Raw genomic sequence first — 9,410 nt, 5'->3', positions numbered from 1 at the left:
ATGGTGAACTAGTGTGTGTTGTAGCAGTGTTTTGCCATTAAGAACAAACTAGCGTGCTACGCAGTGACGTGCGGTGATGTCAGTAAGAGGGTAGGCACTGAGTTATGAAAGCCAGATTACCTAATTTATTGTTTAGGCTAATAATCAAAAGGTTACGCACAGCGCACACACGCGCGGTCGATAGCAAGACTTTCCAATTATCTATCAATCAAATCAATCTAATATAATTATATACACTTTACAGCAACCAGCAGGCTACGGTGCTTACAGAATAGATATAATGACGTATCCAATAGAAAGAGTGAACATAGCGAACAGTAAAATCAGAAAGGTCTCAAAGAAACAAAGAAAAACTGTCCCACCACAGCTACGGATTAAAACCTGATTCAACAGATGTCTTGAGTTTGGACCTAAAAAGAGCCACATCTGTAACAGTGCGAATATCGGGGGGTACTTGTTCCAGAGTCTCGGGGGAGCAACCGCAAAAGCCTGACCCCCCCACCGTTTACACCTGACCTTAGGACTTCTAAAACCATCTGATTGAAGACCGCAATGACAGTGTGTTAAATTTCAGACAAATACTCTGGGTGACATATTTTCTCTCACTCACTCACACACACACACACACACACACACACACACACACACACACACACACACACACCCACACACCACACACACACACACACACACACACACACACACACACACACACACACACACACACACGTTAATGTCCAGCATCAGAATGCAAGTTATGAAACCACCTTTGTTCTAATTATTGCACAGCGGCCAATTATGTTTGTCAGTCCCAGTCAGCAACAATGAAAACACACACTGCTCAACTGAATATGAAGGCAAATGGCTAGCAGCATTAGTTCAATCACACTAAACCCAGAATAGTTTCTGACTCACCAATCGGTGGATTTGTACATAAAATCCATCCGACGCTTTCTCGTGAAGGCGTCGATCACAGCGTTGTAAAACTCGTCTTTACGGCGCTTTAGTTTGCAGAGTCTCTGACTCGGCGAGGGCTGGAAGACGTGCTGGCCCGGTCCGGTTCCGACTGGATGTTTTGATCCGTTTCAGGGTGGAGGATGTGCGAAGCTGTAGTTGCCGGTATTATATGAGCTGACGGTTTTTCCTGCTTGGTTAAAGCTGCGGGCGGGTTGGTCAGATCCAGGACCCCGTAGAGTTCCCGCTGCTCACTGTTAGCATGGCCACATAGCCACATCTCTTCTTCCATACCAGTCAGTTTGAAACGAGTTTTTGTCCCTTTTGCTGCAGTAGTCCATCTAAGGCTGGCGTAGACCTCCATCTTGCTATTAGTTCTTTTTTTGAATTAGAATCGAGTTTAGAGAAGTTCCTCACCGCTGTGATGTCGGCGGACACCGCTGCTGTCATTTTGACTTTGAATTTCGCGGGGATTGCGCTTACAACGTAGCTGGTGTAATGACGTCAGCTACGCAAAGGGACAGTAAGATCTGGATTCTAATTGGTTCATGTTTGATATCTAACGGAGACGATTACTGGCATAACACATTTACGTACAAAGGCACGGCAGAGTTGTGCCTTTTGACGTACATGTTAAAGAATACAGCATCGAAGTGCGCATGCGCAACATTGCCTAATCGCTTGAATGGGCAGTAAAGGCACTGCTTATTCTGCCTTTTTTTCTATTGATTATGCGTACTGCTACATTTGTCATCCTACCGTCTAAATAATTGGAAACAACACATATAAATCACAAAAAAACAGTAAAATACAATACAGTTTATATACTTTATTTAATACTTTTTATGCTTGAATTTTGGCAAGGTAGGCACTGCCTACCCTGCCTACCCTGACTGCACGTCACTGGTGCTACGGCTAGCCACCTCATCTTGGCTAGTGGTGTGGAAAGTCCACCCGGAGACTGAAGGTGGGGGACATTCAGAAACCCGGATCTCACTTAAAATAGCATGGAAGTTTGCATGCGCGTGGAAGCACCAGCGACACAAAATAACACCCCAAATCCCAATTTTCATAATATGGGCACTTTAAGTAAGCCCCATTTTAACATAACTTATGTCAGTTGGAGGTCTACCCACATAATTCATGATTTTGTTCTTAGCATCAGGAGTTGCCATTTCAAATTCCCCAGAAACAACAGTGTAATAGTCCATAGAAATGTTACCACCTCATTGCGGATGCTAAAGATAAAGTCCTGTGCCTTGTTAGACAAATGTAAATGGAACATTTCTTACCTATGTAGTCATAGATTGCTTTACAAGTAACTGAGGGGAAGACGCCGCTCGCCTCTTCCATTTCTGCTGAGTGTCACATCTATTCCAGTTTGGCTACGAGAGAGAGGTTAAAGATGGTGTTGACATTTTTAGCCAACTTCTGTTCAGCGATCCCCTCTGCATACAGTTTTAGTGTTTGAACTGGTGCAATACCTTTGTTTAAGCTATTAGTAAAATGCAATGTTTATGCATGTGCTCTGACTGGTTTGGGTAGGAGTTTGTCTGTGTAGTGAGTCTTTCCATGGCTTTTCCATGATCCTTCTGAATCTCTGCAGAGGCCAGTGATAAGTGTTTGGCTGCCAAGAAGTGCTTGTTCAACTCCTTCAAGCAGGTGAAAGCCTGCAGCAGAGTGCAAAACAATGAATCATTTGATTGTAGGCAGTTACTACAGTTTTTGTCATGTGATAGAGCAAGGTTATGGGATTAGTCAGCCACCTGAGGAAGACATTTTATGGTCAAATCTTCGGGGTCATGTGGAATAATGGAAGAAAAAGTGGGAACAAGTTAGCAGTGTGCAGGTATTTTTTTGCCTTTTTGTAAAGATATTTGTTACTTTGGACCCACTAAGTTTTATAGATGTGCATGTGCCCCCTGATGATTGCTTGGGATTTGTGAGCAAATCCGAAGTTTCTACTGAGCTGCTTACAGTAATTCACAAGGGTAGATCACCATGGTAACTAAAGCTGCACACCTAACTTGATCTGGAGCAGGCTAAATTCAGACTAGGGATGTCGCAAGCTAATATTTATAATTCATAGCAATGATGCAGTCCCATTGACCTTGCTTATGCTGTGTAAAAAGCGCTGACACAGCTCTCTATACCAAATTGGTCTGCTCTTTAAGAGACTAATTGTTTTTTACGGTTTTTGAAGTGTTTATTTCATCATTTTCCTTCTAATGATTCTCTAAGAAAATTCTGCTTTTCAGAGTGTATATATTTAGCCTATATGTATTTTGTCAACACACTAGTGGTGATTTTGATTCACAATCTGGCAAAGGTCTGTGGGACTGCATCATATTTACCTACCGCTTGGTTTTTCATAATGATAAATCAGTCAAAGATACAAGCCGGTGTTTATGGATTTTCTTTCTTGGTCTGTTGCCCACTGGCTATAAAAGCTTATCACATAGCAGGTAATGTACATTATCTACACAAAGTAGATATCGATATTGAATGAATAGCCTATTAAGTGCAATACAGGCCTTTCATTCAGGTCAATGACAAGATTAGTGAGTCTGTATTTTGAAACTATTTGTGGAGAAATGTAAATTTACATGTTATTTCACATGCTGTTCTATCAGTTTTAACATACATCTGTGCATTCAGTTTCTCACTAATGATTTGCCTGCTTCTGTGACCCAGTTAGGGGAACATCTGTCTTTCCCTTATTCAGTCTTGCTGTTTATCAGCAGATATGTTCATAAAGCCAAATCCTTCTTCAGTTTTGTGTCCACTGGCTGCTTAAGACATCAGAGGAGCATGCTGTAACAGCTCCAATCCGCTCTACATAACGCATGGAAAATGTGAAATAAATGACTGGTAGGAAATTAAGACATTTATGTAATGGATGAATTTGGAAAGGGTTTTGTTACCTAAGAGGAAAGAATAGATCTTAGACGTGAACCCTGCAAGAAATAGTCTGTTGTAATAGCAGCTACAGTTGTGTCATATCTCTGCTAGAAGCTGCCTTCATACTGTAGCATAACTGATTTTATGTGCTGTAGACTGGGCAATGCATTGTCTTCAGGCTGTCTACACATGATAAGCGGGCTGAGAAGCTTAACTCTGTGCTGGCTTGGGCACAGAGTCAAGTAATACCTCAGCACAACGGCGAAACATCAGCGTGGATTTTATATGGGCCTACCTTATAAACGAGACGTGCTAAAAATCATGCTAAAGAAAAGTGCAATACCCTGTGTCTGTGTGGTCATCCTTTCCAGATACCCCCACTGTAAGGATAATTGTCAAGTAAATGGAGGGTTATGAACATAGATGCAGTATTTTTAACCAACGCTATGTATTTGATTGCGTAATTGATGTTGCTGTTGAGGCAAATTCTGGCTATGAAATTGGGCTTCTGTCAAATTGCAGTTGGCAAGTTCAGTTGTATTATATTATCACCAATTTAATTGTACAGGTTTAAATAAAATGCACTGAGAAAGAATTGTCTATGGGTTGGTACAGTAATTGGGCTCAGTGCAACCGGGTTCATCCATATTCATGTGCATTCATATTTGCTGCAGAACATTCAGCCATTTTATACAGTCATTGATTTTAAGCAGTATTTTGTTGTGTTTATATTATTTTTCTGATTGATTCTTGTTAGATTTGGGATCCTTTGTTCCAGCTAATCCTATTACATTTGGCACGGTAAATACGTAATTCACCAAGGAGATCCATACACTGATCTTAGACAAAATTCTATCCTTATTTAATCTGGGTCTGTATGTTGGATGTAATGGACTGCTTGTCCATGTTTCATGGCTGGATTGGAAAAGTCACAGTTAACAAAACGGTTAATAACCAATTTCATGAGTCAGGTTGCACAGGATTGATTTTCCTCCGTTTGGAGTGATGAGCATCGCTCTGGACAGACCCACCACCCTTTTATTTTGTATTATACTAGTTTGCGTCTACATCCAGTTTAGATGGATTGCAGCTCAAATCTGGTCTCAATGCATCATGCACCTCACATATATGTTAAGTGTTCTTGATCAGATATCTTTCCCTGCTCAATATTCAAATTACTGCGTCAGCTCCATTTTCCATGGACCACGGTCTGTCCTCAAAGACAAACGGACGGTAATCTATTCATGTCTCCCAGGCTGACATACCCCCATAAAATTATGCAAATTGCCTTAGTTACGATCTGAGGATTCGTAATGTTATTGTTGTTGCTCTTGGAGATCCTGATTTGTTGTTGCTACTTGTTTCACACAATTTAGCAGCACGGTGGCCCAATGGTTAGCAGTGTGGCTCTCGCAGCAAGACGGTACTGGGTTCGAAACGTTGGTCGGTTTTTTCTGGGTGCTCCGGTTTTCCCTACCGCTAAAAATATATTCTCCTCCCTCTCTACCAAGCGGGCGTGTGGTGATTGTCTGGCGCCGTAAGGCGTCAGTGCATTACCCAGGTGGGTGCTACACATCGGTAGTCCTTCCCCCTGAAGCGCTTTGAGTGTCTACGATAAAGCACTATATAAATGTAATGAATTATTATTAATTACAATCAGTGGCTGCACTGGCACAAAAATATACGTCTGCTTACATGTAGTATACATTCTCTTAACCCTTGCATTGTCTTCCCGTCAACCATGAAAAAAAAGGTTGCGTGGGTGCTTTTTTAGATGTTTTTCCCAGTTATTCGATGTTTCTAATGTTGACATTTTCAGCTCTTATTTTGAAGGCCCATTTTTTGTGGAAAAACAAACAAAACTGAAAATGGGTCAAATTTGACCCGAGGACAACATGAGGGTTAAAGGACCCTTCAGTGGGGCCTACGGTGTATTTGGTGTATTTGACCACATATGTGGACTCGTCAGACTACCGTCATTGTGTTTTGGGTGGAATCACGCCAAAACACAAGCTGTATTTTAGGCCAAAATGTGAACAGCTCAATGTTAGCTAAGCCCGGCGGTATAATTCAAACAATATAGAATCTAGCATAATTTTTTGGGACTTCCCTTTATTTGATAGTGACAGTGGACAGACAGGAAAGGGAAAGAGAGAAGATGACACACAGCAAAGGGTCGCAGGTCAGATTTAAACCCAGGCTGCTGCGAAGGACTCCCCACGGCTCTGTGTTTACATCTGTTTACCACCAGCGCTGAAGAACTTACAACTCCAATCGGTTCCCACCTTGATCTGAGAGTACATCCTTTTTGTGCTGATCTCATTAAACAAACACACCTTTTGACTGTAACAGTCTGAGAACAAGCCATTTTTAGTTTTCACTTTGTTTTGCTATCTATTAGTCTATTAGAGTAAAGGAACATACTGGCCAGGACATGGGACAGTGAGACTCGTATTACTTATACCTATTTAGCCAAGTAATAGACCATAGTGACATTATTACCATAGCAAACAAAACAAACAAGCAACTCTATTACTTAATTTCTTTGATAGACTGCAATGAGATGTAAAGAAATAAGCTTTATTGTAAGTTAAATCGTCTGATGAAATCATAACCCCAGTGAATTCAAGTTTACAGAGAAATACTAGATTCACATTGGAGTGATGTATACAGAATGGAAATCAGCTACACTTTTTTTGATTAATTAAATTATGAGCATACAATTCCTGATGTAGAAGCACATCCATATCTGATTGTATGCACTATGCAGGACAAAGTACTTCCTCATCGATAGAGCTCATGTAAACAAGGTGCAGATAATTTCCTTCACCCAGCTCCTTTGGTTTCACAGTATGGCTGCACTAGCAATGGGGCTATTTGAATGAAAGGTAAGTAGCTGAAAAGGAGATGAGGCTGTTGGTGTAGCTGCAATGCCCTCCTCCCCCACTGTGCCAATACCCCCTTTTTGACGCTTCTCATGCTATTTTCTAGTGTGCGACAAAAAGGAACTTTTGTTTGTCAAGATTCAGTATCCCAAATAGATGAGATGAGGATAAAGGCGCCCAAGAGTAAGTGGAGCAGAAACGAATGGGTGTCAGTGCAGTCGAATGTGATTGAAGCTGATTGGGAGATCCTATGAATAAGTCAAAATGTCTCTGTGGCTTTAGTCTTTCCCCTCTTTTTCTTGCCTGTTTTTATCCCTCCATCTTTCCTGCACTATAGCTCTATTGTGCTCGATGAGGATAGTGGCGAGATGATTCTATCTTTTAGCTGGCTCAGTTTGTCTCCGATCAGCAGGCAAAGCTAATGCTTTTCCAGACACACACGGACAATACTCTGTGTTGTTGTGCTCTGACCTGAGAACCAAGAATATGCCACATTTCAAAGCTGTGACTTGTTCAGATTCCTGTTTTTTTTTAAAGACAAGCAGGATTGCCTTCGTAGAGTTGACAGATTTCCGTAAAATTAGCTGATTAACAATGTATGTTGCGCTATTGATGTAGCACTACAGTCTTTAGTAGCAAAATGAAAACGGTGAGATCATTATCTGATTTCAATTGTTGTCAAATTGTAAATTTACCATAACATGTATGACAATTAATGACACTTTCTTATGGTAAGAAGTAATTGATAATGTGTTTCTACCCATGCTTCTTACAGTATGTCCTCAGGCAGAACTAACTAAGCACATAGAAGGAGCGTTGCTATTTTGATATCCTAAACTTAATAGATGACTACCCCATTTAACAGCTATATGTATGTAGTTTGTGAAGTATTTACTGACAAATCAAACATTTTGTCTATTCTGTTTATAATTTCCATGGGCAATGTGCAGTATTATGGTTGTGTAGTGTTATAGATTACCATGTAATCCACAGCTTTCTGATTTCGCACTGAAGGGAAGGGGGCAAGGACCAATGCCTTAAAACAGTATCACAAATAAATTGCAAGGGTTTATCAAAGTTTATTCAAATTCTACTGGTATTAGCTTTAATATGTTATTGCAAGATACTTCCACAAATATTCTGTTATTGAAGAATTTTTCTTTTATAAACCAGTGTGTTGTTAGTGTTTGTAATGTTTGCTTTATATTTTTGTCTTTGTCCTTTTTCATTAGACACTGTAGACCAATTGTTGCTGTTGGTGACATCCACTGGGATCCAGGTGCTTGAGTCCTAAATGACAAGGTATGTAAGGCATCCCATTCATGTTTGCGCAATTTCCAAGTTTCGCTATTAGGTGACTAAGGCTAAATCTATTGTTTTATTTAAATGTTTTTATTTAAATTGCTGTCTCTTGAATCACACACTACTGTATGAACACTTTTGGTCTCACAGAAGTGATGCATTGACTTCAAACATTAGTCCATCTCCAACAAGAAACAACAGACGTGCCCCACCCTGTTCCTCTGTAGGCCAAGGGTCATGATACACCTGCCAAACTAGCTCTGTGTGCAATCCACATCCTTTTTCATCTTGGAAAGGTACAACAATGGCTATGTTGGCGTCATAGTTATTTCAGACCATGCCCCATTGATGATTGACTACCATGCCGTTAAAGCTCCAGGGTTCCAGTAAGATGGATATCTGATACAAAATGGCTTTTAAAATGACCTTTAACCCTCCACTATTGTTGTTTTTATAGACTGAACTTTTTTTTTTCAATCCAAGTTCTTGTGGGACGACGATGATTGAGACTGACATTGCTGTACTGACCTAATGATAGGGGAGGGCTCCAATTACATAATTTCCTTTAGTACTACTAACAAGAACAGGTTTGGCTTTAAAAGCTTAAGGATTATGCTTTGAAGTGCAACACATCTACTTGATTGACTACTTGGTTTTCCCCCATTACTCATAGCCACACTGTTTTCTGTAAATTTGACACTGCATCTTGCATCAATCTACGTTTGATACTAAGATACTAATCACGGTCAACATATTGGTCTCTTTCTACCATCATTTTTTTTCTTTTTCATAAATTAACACTTACATCACTCATTACAGCAAAAATAATTTCAATTCATACCAGATATATTGAAATGTGCTCCCAGAAGAGGGACTTTTTTGGGTGAACGCTCACTGTTGCATCAAACTTGGAATTTGTGCTAGAGACTAGTTTCTCATAAATGGGTTCCTTATACTAAGTGAGTAGCAGTTGTTCTTGAAGAGAATTAATTGGTGTAACAGCTGTGTCTAGTGATAGACAGTATCTACATCTATTGAATTAACCATCCTTATGCATTAGGCCTGCACAACATTGGAAAAAATCGGACATATTTTTTCCCCTGCAATATCTATTGCAATATGGAAAAATAAAATTTTAAAACATGACATAAATAGCTGTGTTTGTAAATAATAAATCATTCATGTAGTACTTTCAATCCAGGCTAAAGTGTATGACAATGACTGCATGTTGCTTCCTCTAAATTCCAGGTTGTGGTCGACTAGCGGGCCAGCTTGTTTGTTTGATAAGTGGATCAGAGCTGCATGTCACGCGCACTAGCAACAAACTCCATGTATCCAAGAACAATTAAATCAGTGGAAATGACGTTA

General features: G+C 40.1%; 1 protein-coding gene across 4 annotated transcripts in view; it reads left to right on the top strand.

Annotated features, from left to right (window-relative positions):
* The window catches only part of erbin (erbb2 interacting protein), a 52,673-nt gene that overhangs the window by 4,083 nt on the left and 39,180 nt on the right, over window positions 1-9,410 (top strand). For 3 of the 4 annotated variants that reach the window (XM_032538846.1, XM_032538843.1, XM_032538847.1), the window contains exon 2: window positions 7,973-8,042. The exons of the other annotated variant lie outside the window; for it this stretch is intronic. The gene's annotated coding sequence lies outside the window, so the exon portion shown is untranslated. The remainder of the gene's footprint in view (window positions 1-7,972; window positions 8,043-9,410) is intronic. 4 annotated transcript variants of the gene reach the window in all.

This window comes from Etheostoma spectabile, chromosome 16 (assembly GCF_008692095.1).
Source record: "Etheostoma spectabile isolate EspeVRDwgs_2016 chromosome 16, UIUC_Espe_1.0, whole genome shotgun sequence".
NCBI classification, from domain to species: Eukaryota; Metazoa; Chordata; class Actinopteri; order Perciformes; family Percidae; genus Etheostoma; species Etheostoma spectabile.
Note: the sequence above shows the minus strand (reverse complement) of the source record. Positions and strands in the feature narration are given on the sequence as shown.